General features: G+C 44.5%; 1 protein-coding gene across 1 annotated transcript in view; it reads right to left on the reverse strand.

Annotated features, from left to right (window-relative positions):
- TRIO (trio Rho guanine nucleotide exchange factor) overlaps window positions 1-15500 on the reverse strand; it is a 2940676-nt gene that overhangs the window by 1393719 nt on the left and 1531457 nt on the right.

Consider the following 15500-nt stretch of genomic DNA (forward strand, 5'->3'; position numbering starts at 1 on the left):
ACGTGTGTACGAGGTGTGCGGAGCAGAGTCATACATGTACAAGGTATACGGAGCGGAGCAGCGTGTGCAATGTGTATAGAGCGGAGCCGTGTGTGTATGATATGTATGGAGAGGAGCCGTATGTGTACGCAGCGGAGCCATGTGTGTGGAAGGTATACGGAGCGGAGCAGCATGTGCAATGTGTATGGAGCGGAGCGGTGTGTGTATGAGGTGTACGGAGTAGTGCCATGTGTATGAGATGTATGGAGCGAAGCGGTGTGTGTATGAGGTGTATGGAGCGGAGCCGTGTATGAGGTGTATGGAGCGGAGTTGAATGTTTACGAGGTGTATGGAGCAGAGCTGAATCTGTATGAGGTGTACGGAGTGGAGCTGAATGTGTACGAGGTGTACGGTGCGGAGCCGTGTGTGTATGAGATGTATGGAGTGGAGCCGTGTGTACGGAGCGGAGCCGTGTGTGCAAAGTGTAGGAGTAGTTCAGTTATGTCTTTCTTATACACCGGAGACCAGAACTGTGCACAGTATTCTAAGTGTGGTCGAACTAGTGACTTGTATAGAGGTAAAATTATATTCTCCTCATGTGCATCTATGCCTCTTTTAATGCATCCCATTATTTTATTTGCCTTTGTAGCAGCTGCCTGACACTGGCCACTGAATATGAGTTTGTCATCCACACATACACCCAGGTCTTTTTCATTGATGGTTTTGCCCAGAGTTTTAGAATTAAGCACATAGTTATTCATCTTATTACTTCTACCCAAGTGCATGACCTTACATTTATCCCATTAAAGCTCATTTGCCATTTATCAGCCCAAGCTTCTAGTTTACATAAATCATCCTGTAATATCAAATTGTCCTTGTATTGATTACCCTGCAGAGTTTAGTGTCATCTGCAAATATTGAAATTCTGCTCTGAATGCCCCCTTAAAGTCTTCCTTCAATCTTAATAACTATTACTAAGTTATAATAATCTTTATTTTTTTAATAATAATCTTTATTTTTATATAGCGCTAACATATTCCGCAGCGCTTTACAGTTTTGCACACATTATCATCACTGTCCCCGATGGGGCTCACAATCTAGAATCCCTATCAGTATGTCTTTGGAATGTGGGAGGAAACCGGAGTGGCCGGAGGAAACCCACGCAAACACGGAGAGAACATACAAACTCTTTTCAGATGTTGTCCTGGGTGGGATTAGAACCCAGGACCCCAGCGCTGCAAGGCTGCAGTGCAAACCACTACGCCACCGTGCTGCCCAAGTTATATACTTAATCGCCTTAAGAGCGCACTAGACAATCTATAATATAACGGTGGGAGCGTCACTCTGTCCGAAGCCTTTATAGACTGCGCAAGCGCGACGCACCGCGCATGTGCAGTCTGGACAAGAGTGACGCAGCCAAACTTACTTATCCCCCCCAATATACCGGCCATGGGGGCTCCACACACCCGTGTATCCCCCATAATATAGCGGCCATGGGGGCTCCATGCTCTGCAGCACCGGTCAGGGTAGATGTAGAGCCCAGGGGAGCTCCAGGACCTTCGATAATGTCACCAGCATGTGACCAGTGACGCGAGTGGGTGGAGTCAGCCCTTGCTGTGCTGGCTGCAGGGGTGCTGTATCCATTATAGCCAGTGCCACACTCAGGCAGTAAATACAGCCACACTCACGCAGTACAGCCACACTCACGCAGTACAGCCACACTCACGCAGTACAGCCACACTCGCAGTACAGCCACACTCACAGTACAGCCACACTCACGCAGTACAGCCGCGCTCAGTATAGCTGCACTCAGACAGTACAGCCACACTCAGGCAGCACGTCCGCACTCAGCACAGCCGCACTCGGGCAGCACAGCCGGAGAGAGAAAGATGGGAGCAACTTTTGGCAGAATGGAAAAAAGGAACAGGCAGAATGGGTGCAGAACATTACAACAGAATGGGGGCACAGGATGGGAGCAGAACATGACTGAATGGTTGCGCAGGATGGGAGCACCACATGACAAAATGGGGACACAGGATGGGAACAGCACATGACAGAATGGTTGCGCATGATGGGAGCACCACATGACAGGATGGGGGCAGGATGGGAGCAGCACATGACAAGATGGGGCGCAGGATGGGAGCACATGACAGGATGGGGACGCAGGATGGAGCAGCACATGACAGGATGGGGATGCAGGTTGGAACAGCACATGACAGGATGGGGGCGCAGGGTGGAGCAGCACATGACAGGATGGGGCACAGGATGGAGCACAACTTGACAGGATGGGGACGCAGGATGGAGCAGCACATGACAGGATGGGGGAGCAAGATGGGAGCAGCACATTCCAGGATGGAGACCATATACCAATATAAATGCTCGCCACCCGGGCGTAGAATGGGTTCAATAGCTAGTACAATATATACACAATGGTTATACATATATAATGGTCAGATATGCAAATATAAAAGTGGTAGGACAAAAGCAGACTACATAGTACAATTCTATGTCCTTTGACAGATTGTCCTCATTGTTATTCAGATGCTACCAACACCATGAAAGGATACATAGATGTTCGCAAAACTAAAAGAACCAGTCAAATGCATATTACCCCGAAAATTGGTGATCCTTGCTTGTCAGCCGCGTGGCACGCTACTCCTTGCCAGACTCCGACGCGCGTTTCGCGACAGCTTCCTCTTGGGGGCGTGGGGCGGAAGCTGGTGCGAAACGCGGCTGACAAGCAAGGATCACCAATTTTCGGGGTAATATGCATTTATATATATAGTTGTAGTCATTTTAGGATATTAAATTATTTACAGCAGTGTTATACTACTGCGGGCTAGATTAACTGTACTTATATATCCATTCTGCCTCCTGCTTTGGTCTATCTAGCAAGGTGTATTGTGCATGAAAAGAGATTACAGTATTTATAATTTCAGCATAGTATATTGTTGCCTTGAAGTTAGATTTTTGGCCCAAGGGTGCAAAACTATCGGAGCTAATCAAAATAAAATTCTCCATTTGGTTTACGGTTGATTTACATAATAATATTTGCTGTGAACGCTTACCTGCCAGTTATTTACACTATTGTCGTTTAGAGGTATTGTTTTAAATAAATTTTATATGTAATGTGTATTTCAATAAAGTTATAACCTTTTTAAGAAAAAAAGTATAAACACTTTTTGATTCAGCGTACGGTTTAATGGCCTAATTGCTGGTCAGTATGTTCTTGTATTGAGTAAAGTGTTGCCTGCCCCTAGTGTTTTGGGGAATGGGCTTGGGTAGTATGTTTATACATAGTCAATTACCAGTTAGATGAAAGGCCTGGCTTGCGGGGGAGGAGCTGCCACATGGGAGGCTTGAGGTCACCTTTTTGGAACGTCTCCTCATATGTGTCCTCCTTGGGACCTACCAGAGAAAAGGCAAGAGGATATGCTTCACACAAGCATTTAACCCCCTGGGTCACTCTCCTCCTGCCCTCTTGGATGAACATAAATCCTTTCCCCTGGAAGTTTGGAGATAAATCTCCACAAACCTATGAAACATCATAAGTCCTTTCTAGACGGTCCTAGGGCAGCGGATCTAGAACCATCAGATCCGACTGAGCCTTTGCTACTCATAGAGATTAAACATAATTTTGCTACCTAACTGCTACTGGCTGTTCTATGAATCTCCCTTCCCATAGTCTCTATGCTGGGTTTCATGTTGCAGGAACGAAACACGGCATGGAGACTATGGGTAAGGCCCTGTGCTAATGGCAGCAGCCATACATATTAACTATTATTATCATTCTTCCTTCCAGGGACTCTTACGATGAGCTTCTGAACCATTACCACTGAGCTGGGACGGTGTGACATTCATTTGTCTGGTTAGGGAGGCTTTAAACTTAAATTGAGATACTATGAGGGCATAAGATGAGTGGATAGAAACTGTATGTAGCACTGGCATTTTATTGGTAAGGCTGCTATTCCCAAGTGGTCCCCCATCCACCTTATACCTTTTGGGTTCGTGTCTTTTCTGCAACTTTGTTCCACACTGCACATCTTTGTTATTCATATTGTACTTGTATTTATGTACTTTTGTTGTAAATTATGTGTTTAATAAGATTGGTACTTTTTACTTTGTACTTCTCTTTGTTAAAACATAGTGACATACCCGTATATACTCGAGTATAAGCCGACCCGAGTATAAACCGACCCCCCTAATTTTGCCACAAAAACTGGGAAAACTTATTGACTCGAGTATAAGCCTAGGGTAGGAAATGCAGCAGCTACCGGTGAATTTCAAAAATAAAAATAGATGCTCCATACCGTTCATATAGATGCTCCATAGAAAGCTGTGCCATATACAATGCTCTGCACCATTGATTATGGCCCCATAGATGCTCCATAGAAAGCTGTGCCCCATATAGAATGCTCTGCACCGTTCATTATGGCCCCATATATGCTCCATAGAAAGCTGTGCCCCATATAGAATGCTCTGCACTGTTCATTATGGCCCCATAGATGCTCCACAGAAAGCTGTGCCATATATAATGCTCTGCACCGTTGATTATGGCCCCATAGATGTTCCATAGAAAGCTGTGCCCCATATAGAATGCTCTGCACCGTTCATTATGGCCCCATAGATGCTCCTTATAAAGCTGTGCCATATATAATGCTCTGCACTGTTCATTATGGCCCCATAGATGCTCCATATAAAGCTGTGCCCCATATATATTGCTCTGCATCGTTCATTATTGCCCCATGGATGCTCCATAGAAAGCTGTGCCATATATAATGCTTCTGCTGCTGCTGCAATAAAAAAAAAATAAAAAAAAATCACATACTCAGCTCTCTTCGCTCAGGACGCCGGCACTTTCAATATTTACCTGCTCCTAGTTTGGCTCCGTCTCCAGCACTGACGCTCAGCAGAGGGCGCACACTGACTACGTCACCGCGCCCTCTAACCTGAGCGTCACTGCTAAAGGACACTGCAGACGGAGCCGCACCGGAGCGAGGAGCAGGTAAATATCACGCAGCGCTCCCCTCCCCGTATACTTACCTGCAACTGGCGCGGTCCCTGCAGGTCCCGGCTTCTCCCGGCGCTGCATCTTCTTCCTGTATTGAGCGGTCACAGTTACCGCTCATTTACAGCAATGAATATGCGGCTCCACGCCTATGGGAGGTGGAGCCGCATATTCATTTCTGTAATGAGCGGTGCCATGTCACCACTTAGTACAGGAAGAATCTGCAGCGCTAGGGAAGCCAGGGACTGCAGGGACCGCACCGGGAGTAGGTAAGTATAATTACACCCCCCTGCCCCCCCCTCTCCTGCCGACCCCAGGTATATGACTCGAGTATAAGCCGAGAGGGGGACTTTCAGCCCAAAAAATAGGCTGAAAATCTCGGCTTATACTCGAGTATATACGGTAGTTAGCAAGGCCGAAAAAAGACATTTGCCCATCCAGTTCAGCCTATATTCCATCAGAATAAATCCCCAGATCTACGTCCTTCTAAAGAACCTAATAACTGTAAGATACAATATTGTTCTGCTCCAGGAAGACATCCAGGCCTCTCTTGAACCCCTTGACTGAGTTCGCCATCACCACCTCCACAGGCAAGGAATTCCAGATTCTCACTGCCCTAATAGTAAAGAACCCTCTTCTATGTTGGTGAAAAAAACTTCTCTCCTCCAGATGCAGAGAATGCCCCCTTGTGAAATTCACCGTCCTTGGTATAAACATATCCTCAGAAAGATATTTGTATTGCCCCCTTAAAGACTTATACATGGCTATTAGATCACCCCTCCGGGTCTTTCGATGGTAACTTACGTTACATTCACAAGCCAAAAACTGTCTACAGATTGTTCTTTGAAGGCAGGCACAAAAAGGAGTGAATGTATATTGTACATTAAACTATTCTCAATAGATTTCAACACTGTATGATTTTTCACCAACAAAATTAAATATAAAATACAGTGTTATTACTTGGTAACTTACCGTATATACTTGAGTATAAGCTGACCCGAGTATAAGCCGAACCCCCTAATTTTGCCACAAAAACTGTGAAAACTTAATGACTCGAGTATAAGCCTAGAGTGGGAAATGCATCAGCTACCGGTAAATGTCAAAAGTAAAAATAGATACCAATTAAAGTAAAATTAATTGAGACATCAGTAGGTTAAAGTGTTTTTGAATATCCATATTGAATCAGGAGCCCTATATAATGCTCCATACAGTTTATGATGGGCCCCATAAGATGCTCCATATTAAAATAGGCCCCATATAATCCTGCATAAAGGTTAATGATGGCCCCATAAGATGTTACATAGACACATTTGCCCAATATAATGCTGCACCACAAATGCTGATTATGGCCCCATGAGATGCTCCATAAAGATATTTGCCCCATATAGTGCTGCACAAACCTTGATTATGGCCCTATAAGATGTTCCATACAGACACTTGCCCCATATACCGTAATGCTCCTCAAACGTTAATTATGGCCCCATACAGACACTTGCCCCATATAGTGCTGCACAAACGTTATGGCCCCATATAGTGCTGCACAAATGTTACGGCCCCATATAGTGCTGCACAAACCTTATGCTATGGGCTAGTCCTGTGGAACAGACCCCGCCGCTATAGTCTCTAAATATAAGAAATAATGGTTTGTCTATTACATTACTTAGTTATCTTAGTACTCGTGGGTGTTTGCTATCCGGACCCAGAGATTTATCTATTTTAATCTTATTTAGCTGGTTTTAAAAATCTTCTTGGGTTAGACTGGTGACCCTTAATATAGCATGCAACCTCCACCAGGGGGTTCAGGTAAAGGGAAAAAGGTAGCACACACCATGTAGCATCACAGTGAAAAGCGAGGATCGCCACCAGGAGGCGGCAGAGTAATTAGACAGGCCGGTCAGCAACAAACAGGAAGATAAAGTACCAGAAGTCACAGCAATGCATGTGGTCAAATACAAGCCAGAAATCAAAACCAGACGAGATCACAGGATCCAAAACGTGAGACAGAAGATGTAATCGGGGTACGAGACAAAGCCAGAGGGGAAACATAGTAACAGAGACGGAAAGCAGGAGGCAGAGTTCAGAATTCAAGCCGAGTCATACACTGTAGGAAACCACCAAACACACACTAAGTCAGGGATAGGGAACGGGTCAGGCATAAATACGGTTAATTAGAGGCAGAAGGATCACTAGGGTATATGGGTCAGCTGCTCAAGCCAGGGACTAGAACGATCACTGACAAATGCTACAGGGAGCGGCACCAATAAACAACCAACCACGAACCAAAGAGAGGCAGGAAAGGTTAACCCCATCATAACCAGGCCGGGGAAGGAAAGCAAGAAGCAAACCCAGACCTGGATGATGACAGTATCCTCCGCTCAAGGGGTGGCCACCAGACACCCAGGTTTCCCAGGATACTGAGCATGAAAGGCCCAAACCAACCGATCCGCATGAACCGATTGTGATGGAACCCAAGACCGCTCCTCAGGACCATAACCCTTCCAGTGGACCAGATACTGGAGTGAGCGATCTACCATGAGAGAGTCCACAATCTGTTCCAAGTCATACTCTGACCATCCACCAAAATAAACGTCGGCGGAGACCCCCCTGAGGAAAACCCCAGCAGAGCTTCATGGAACACGATAGTGATCCGTAGTGATGGGGGAAGGTGCAAATGGAAGGCCACAGGATTGACTACTTCCATAATCTCATAAGGGCCAATGAACTTGGGCCCCAACTTAGCCGAAGGAACTTTAAGCTTTATATTCCTGGTGGACAATCATACCTTATCCCCAACCCGGAATACTGTACCAACAGATCATCTTTTGTCAGCAAAGAATTTATACCTCCCATGAGCCTCCCCAATGTTCTTCTGGACCTCCTGCCACACCTCCCCCAACTGTTAAATAGTTTGATTAGCCCCAGGACACCCTGAATGCAGTCGTTAAAATTCACCAAAATAAGGGTGAAACCCATAATTACAGAAGAAAGGGGAGGTGCCCGTGGACTGATTAATGTGATTATTAAAAGCAAATTCAACCACAGGCAAAGAGGAACACCAATCGTCCTGCCGAGCTGTTGTGAGACATCACACAATTTCTCTGTCTGACCATTAGTCTCAGGATGATATGCAGAAGAAAAGGTCAAACAGATACCCAACTTTTTGCAAAAAGCCCTCCAAAACTTGGACACAAACTGTACTCCCCTGTCTGAAACCATACTTGCAGGCACACCATGCAACTGCACCACATGCTCGACAAACAATTTAGGCTAGGTTCACATTTGCGGTTGAGTCCGCAGTGTCTTGTAAGAACCGCAAATGCATGGCAAAATACATGCAAACGCATGATATGTTGTATTTTTATCTACATCAACTTACGCATAACGGATAAAAAAACGCAACATTTGCATGTGTTTGCGTTTTTATGTGCATTTGATTGATAGGAAAAAAATTTCAAGAATTTCCTTGACACAAGCCAAGCCAAATGGGCGTGGCTCACTGGAGTTCTGTATGTAAACCCTTGCACAGCTGAAATCCTCACATTTTGTTCCTGTATCCTGTGTCAAGATGGATCTTCGCATGGAGAGTTTCCATCGGAATCTGGATTTGGATGTCAACTTGTTTCTTTCCTTTGCATTTGCTTGTGAGCAAGAACGGAAAAGAGAAAAAACAGAGAAGATGGTGTCAGCGCTTTTGGCAGCACCCGATTGTTGAACTCCGACAGAGCCGTGGAGCCTACCACTTCTTATTCAGTGAGCTCCGTGAAAACACAGAGAAATATTTTGAGTACACGAGGATGTCTCAAAACAGCTTCATGGAATTGCTGGATCATGTACAAGGAGCCATCAGCAGGAAGGACACCCAGTTCCGTAGAGCGATTCCTGCTGAGGAACATCTGCTGGTGACACTAAGGTAAGTAATATTTAAACATTAACACTTGTCATAATTCTTATTGTTTGGCAATGTCCCTTTTTTTTCCTTTGCTAAAATACTGTCCTAAATATTATTGTTATAAAAGCCATGCTCTTTCTCTTTTTTTTTTTTTTTCTCTGTTCGGGAGATTCCTGGCTACCGGAGAGAGCCTATCATCGCTCCATTTCCATATAGGAATTTCAACACTACCTGGGATTGTCACAGACACATGCTGGGATTTGTGGGATGTTCTCCGTGCAGAATTTATTCCCCTACCCACCACGGAAATCTGACAGCAAACTGCAGAAATTTTTTTTGAAGTTTGTAATTTCCCCAACTGTTTGGGAGCAGTAGATGGAAAACATATCAGGACCAGCAAACCGGCTGGAACTGGATCCGAGTACTTTAATTATAAAAAATATTTTTCCATAGTGCTCCTGGCGATTGCAGGTGCAGACTGTTGGTTTGCCGCCATGGACATTGGATCTTTTGACCGTGGTAATGACTCACAAACATTTAAAATCTTGGACATGGGCCAACAGTTGTATGGGAATCATTTTAATTTTCCTCTGCCACGACCTCTTCCCAACACTCAAGGTCCACCAGTGCCATTTATTGTGGTTGGGGATGAGGCTTTTCAGATGTGTGGAAACCTCCTGAAACCATACTCCAGTTGGAACTTGACACATACAAAAATGATTTCTAATAACAGACTGACCAGGGCACGAAGAACTGTTGAGTGTGCCTTTGGTATGCTTGAAATTCACAAGAAAGAGAAGCAGTCACTAGGGAGCTCTGTGAGGGTCACAGTTAAAATTGGAATGATTGTCTCAAAATGGCGCATTTTATGGATAGCCATTAATCTCAAAATTAAGACAGTCGATGAGGAGGTCAAGGCATGTGTGGTCCTACACAACCACATAATGGCTAAAGAGCGACCAACATTGAACTTGATGAACCTGTTTCTTAGGCTAGGTTCACATTGCGTTAATGGGTGTCCGCTAGCGGACTCCGTTACATGGCGCAATTGTCGCAATTAACGCTATGTAACGGATCCGTTAGCGCACCCATTGACTGCAATGTGCTAACGGATCCCTAACGCATTGCAACGTATGCCATTTTTGGCATGCGTCTGCGATGTGCCGTTAGTTTTGGACGGACCTCGAACGCTGCTTGCAGCGTTCAGGGTCCGTTACTCGCTAGCGCAGATCGGGCATCTGCGCTAGCGGGATTGCCGAACGCAGTCCCTTTTTGGACATTGCATTAGCGCAATCCGTTAGCATATCTGCTAAACGGATTGCACTAACATAATGTGAAACTAGCCTAACCCATTGCCAGATTACCATCATCACCTTTTCAGGACAACAGTTGAAGTTGCCCACATGAGGGATACATTTGCATCCTACTTTGTTTCTGAGAGTGGACGTCTGTCCTGGCTAGATCAAAAACAGTTGCACTCTCCGTATGTGATGCTACTGATTATTTAACCCCTACAAGATGCAGCCCTTTTTCGCTTTAGGCGTTTCGTTTTTCGCTCCCCTCATTCCCAGAGCCATAACTTTTTTTTCCGTCAATATGGCCATGTGAGGGCTTACTTTTTGCGGGACGAGTTGCACTTTTGAATATCATTGGTTTTAGCATGTCTTGTACTTAAAAACGGGAAAAAAATTCCAAGTGCGGTGAAATTGCAAAAAAAGTGCAATCCCACACTTGTTTTTTGTTTGGCTTTTTTGCTAGGTTCACTAAATGCTAAAACTGACCTGCCATTATTATGATTCTACAGGTCATTATGAGTTCATAGACACCAAACATGTCTAGGTTATTTTTTATTTAAGTGGTGAAACAAAATTCCAAACCTTGCTAAAAAAATTTTTTTACATTGCGCAATTTTCTGATACCTGCAGCGTCTCCATTTTTCTTGATCTCCGGTCAAGTGAGGGCTTATTTTTTTGTGCACTGAGCTAACGTTTTTAATGATACCACTCTTGTGCAGATATGTTCTTTTGATCACCTGTTATTGCATTTAAATGCAATGTTGCTGCGGCCAAAAAACACGTAATTTTGGCGTTTCTAATTTTTTTCTCGCTATGCCGTTTAGCAATCAAGTTAACCTTTTTTATTGATAGATCGGGCGATTCTGAACACGGCGATACCAAATATGTGTAGGTTTGATTTTTTTTATTGATTTATTTTGAATGGGGAGAAAGGGGGGTGTTAGGTGTCGAGTTCCTGCCGCTGCACAGGGGGAATCTCGAACCACCTCCGCTGCGGTCTCCCATTCTTCTCCAGCCGCACTGGAGCCTGCTCAGCAGAGACATCGGTCTCAGTGTCTGGCTCAAGCTGATACTGCGCGCTTGGTAACTGCTGCCATTCTAGGCTCTGCCTTTGTAGCCAGTACTGATCAGCAGCGAGCAGGCGTTTCGGGGACTAAGTCCTGTTTTTCCCATACTGAGCATGCCCACAGGACGACCTCCCATTGGAGGTAGGGGGTCACTCGCTCAGGTCCTGTAGCAGCTCCTATTGGACCACTTGGAAGGTCCTCGAGTGCTACAGCTATAAAAGGTTCGCGTGGCCCCACGGCCATACGCTAGAATAAACTTGATAACGTGTGTGTGTAGATGAATGACTGTTGATGGATGAAAGCTCTTTAATCATTCCCATTCCTAATGTTGTTGACTGCTCGCGAATGGTGGAAGCTATCTAGCGCCCGACAGTGCTACCTGGACACCTAGCACACATTACATTGCCTTTTGCAGTGCCCGCTTATATGGCACCGTGCGCAATTAGTGCATTTTCCTGACAGATTGTCAGTGTAGGGTGGGAATTCCCGCTTGGACTCTGCATCTGACTTGGGGCGTCCTCAGGCGTGGGTTCAAAAGCCACCGAGGGTCAGAGCGAGTCAAATCACCAGATTAGTGGGGGTGATCCATAGGGATTTCACTAGTGTCTTGCAGCTGCACCCTGTGTCTGTTAACAGGGTGCAGTGTATTTTGGCGGCTCTGTGAAGCAACATAGTTCGCTGCTACTCACACGGGGTGAAGTCTAACCCACATGTGAACAAGTGTCCATCCGCCATTACTCAGCAGCACGTACCATCTTTGCACAGTGGACCCCAGACTGTAAACGCACCTCATATCTACCTCTTTATTGTTAAAGAGCATTAAATGTCCAATCCACACAAGTACATATTATTATTAGTATTATTATTTATTTATATAGCACCATTAATTCCATGGTGCTGTACATGAGACTGGGTTACATCAAAATACAAATATCACTTACAGTAAACAAAGTAACAATGACAGACTGATACAGAGGGAAGAGGACCCTGGCCTTGAGGGCTTACATTCTACAGGTTTATGGTGTGGAGATCAGACTGAACTAAAGGAATCCATCTTGTCTTCTTCCTGAGAAATCTCGCTTACAACAAGATACATTTCTGCTGACTTGACATTTCCTTTTATGGAAGTAATCATGTGTGCATTCCTTCTTTCAATAGCAGCCTTTCATTCACCTTCCAGATGATGTAACTTTCTACTGATAAAGACTGGTATAGATTGTTTATGTAAGAGATAGTGAAATATGAGCGCTTGTGCGCATGTCTGTAAAAGAATAATTATTTTCTATATAAAGGGAGGGCAAAGCCCAGAGAGGGAGATGTGCTCCTGGGCTTCCCCTGTATATGATCACACAATACCTTGTTTGCGTGTCATTTACTCAGGATCCCTACCTCTAGTAAGCCAGGGACTGAGAAGGACTTAACATTTCTTTGGCGCACCGAACAGGGACCCGAGATGAGAGTATTTGCTCGAGATTCACCTGCAGATACGGACAATGGAGATCTGGGATAATGGACGGCAAATGAACTGAAAAACCTGGCCAGGTAAGAGACATTATTAGTTCTCTTTTATCTGCCTTGTATTATCCGAAAGATCTCTATGAGCCGTGTCACGCTGGGTTAATCTAGTAGTGAGTAGATACCTATAAAACTCGGGTTACTATATTGTATAGATTTATGAGTCCTGTCCCTGGCAGTGTGTGAACAGTGTGAAGGTTGTGGTATGTTGTGAAAGAAGAGCAAAAGTGCGTAGAAAAATAAGCCGAAATAGTTGGGGTATAAGCCTTATACACGGAAGTCAGCCTAACTGGGTCATGTGGTTGCGTCCTTTCGGGGAGACCTCCGCCCATGCTTGACTCTCATTTAAGTGCTTAACCTCCTTCATTTCTGGATAAGGTTTGATAGAATGAGCCCAGGACGCGGGTCCATGAGCCTGGGACAAGTATGCTAACTGACACAGAAAGTTTTGTGATCTGTATGGTGTTGCTGGGTCTGTTTGCGTGCATAATAGCACTTAAGTACATTCTGCACATTAGAAAGAATGGAGCAGATCAGCCCTTCAATATTTTAGCTCCCTAGGAGAGAAGGCAACGAGACATCACCTAGGATAAGTGATTGTCCAAACGTCACCTGGGGTAGAAATAGCTAATATTGAAAAAAAATAAAAAAGAAAAATGGGAAATAAACAGACAAAAACCGTCTTAGGACAAGTGGAAGCAGCAGATATCATACAGGAAAGATGTGGGAAGACAGTCAGAAGTCAGATTAGAAGGGTAAGAGAAAAATTGGGAATTTCAGAAGCACTTATGTTCAGTACAGAATGGGAAAAACTGAGTAAAGAACGAGGTGGAATTATCAAAGACAATGGGTGGGAAGAAATCATACACTGTATGATAGAGGTCTCAAAAACAGCTAAAGAGGAGAATTGGAAGTATGATCCAGACACTTCCAAATGGATTATGGGGAAGGGAAAAAGTTGTGACATAATCCCACCACCTTACCTAGATCCAAAAGCCCAATCATTTGTACCATCTGGAGGAGCAGAAGGAGGAAAACAATTTCCAGCCTTGTATCCCAATCTTGGTGGGGTAGGAGGATGGGTATGTTCACACTGTGGACAACAAAATCCAGATTGGAGAAATGATTGCCTAGTCTGTGGTACACCTAGACATGGCGCTGTACTTGCCCCTGTTAGGGTAGTACCAAGACCCTTTAGGGAACCTGGTGCTGACGGGGTAATGGGAACTAGATATCACCAGACCCGACAGTATTTTCCTTGGTCCCCTGCTGAAGGTATGTCCCTCCTGCATAATGCGCCTGATCCCACTCAATATCCCATCCGATTTGCACAATACATACAACAAATCATGCAGACTCATGCTGGGGTCTGGGCGGACGGGGAAGAATTACGTAGAATGAAAATGTCCCCCGGACTTTTTCAGGAATTATTGACACACCTACAGCCCAATAGACCAGTGGCAGAAGGGGGTGCCTTACAGACAGAAGCATCAGGTACCCAGTTCACAGAGGCATTAATAATTTTCATGAGAGAAAAACAGAGGGAAAGGGGATCTACGGGTGTGATTATGCAGAAATTTGGGCAAAGTATTGAAGAATATAGTCAAGAATTAGAAAATAGCTTTAGGGATGAAGGATTGGATTTGACTGATGCTTCAGTAAGGAGACTTTTTACAAAACAATTAATAGAGGGGCTAGATCCGAAAATCAGAGAAAAATTTAAATCCTCTACTCCAGATTGGAGAACAATTGAACAACCAAATATTGTGAAACAACGATGTTTAGGAATAGTCATGGATATGAGAGAGAATCGTAAGCCTGTTAGAATAGCACAAGCTAATACAGGAGGAAGAGTGAGACACAACTTTCCTTGCCACTACTGTAAAAAGCCAGGTCATTTCCAAAGAGAGTGCAGGAAGAAGTTGGCAGATATAAAGTCAGGCAAATTTGTTCCCAGAAATAACCCTCCCCAAACGGACAACCAGCAGAAATCTACCATCATAGATGGTCCCATACCAGATTCAGATTGACTCGATGTGTTACAAACTTCCCTACCAGCTAGAAGACCTATGATACAGGTGAATGTGGGGGGGGGAGAGATTCCATTTTTGATAGATACAGGTGCAACTTCCTCAATTTTGAATCAAGATTTTCTTCCGAATCCGGAAGATATTTCAGAACAAACAACTTTTGCTGAGGGTTATGATGGGGTAATTCGAACACTGCCATATACTGTGCCCCTAGAGGTCTCATTAGGACCTAAATGTTTTGCATCCAGATTTTTGTATGCCAGAGGTGCCCCAACATGTTTGTTAGGAACTGATGTCCTAAAGAAATTAGAAGCTAACATCAATTTTAGGGAAGATGGCACAGTTATACTGACTATCCCTGATGATGCAGAAACATTAGAACAATATGTTAGAATTCAGGCTTTTGAGGATTATGCTGAAGAAAAAGAGTACACCACAGATCTAGACCTTTCAATGGTCCCAGAAACACTGTGGGCACAGGGTGACACCGATGTGGGACTATTGCATATCTCTCCTGTAAAACTATCTGTGCAACCAGGAACTGTTCTCCCACAGCTCAGACAATACCCTGTGAGTGCCCAGCAGGAACTAGCGATTACAAAACAGATAGAGGGATATAAAGAGAAAGGAGTTTTGGTAGAGATACAATCACCTGCTAACACTCCTCTGTATCCAGTCAAAAAGAGAACTCTTGATAAGAGTTCTATGCCCAAATAT

The sequence above is a fragment of the Ranitomeya imitator genome, chromosome 6, assembly GCF_032444005.1.
Source record: "Ranitomeya imitator isolate aRanImi1 chromosome 6, aRanImi1.pri, whole genome shotgun sequence".
In the NCBI taxonomy this organism is placed as follows: Eukaryota; Metazoa; Chordata; class Amphibia; order Anura; family Dendrobatidae; genus Ranitomeya; species Ranitomeya imitator.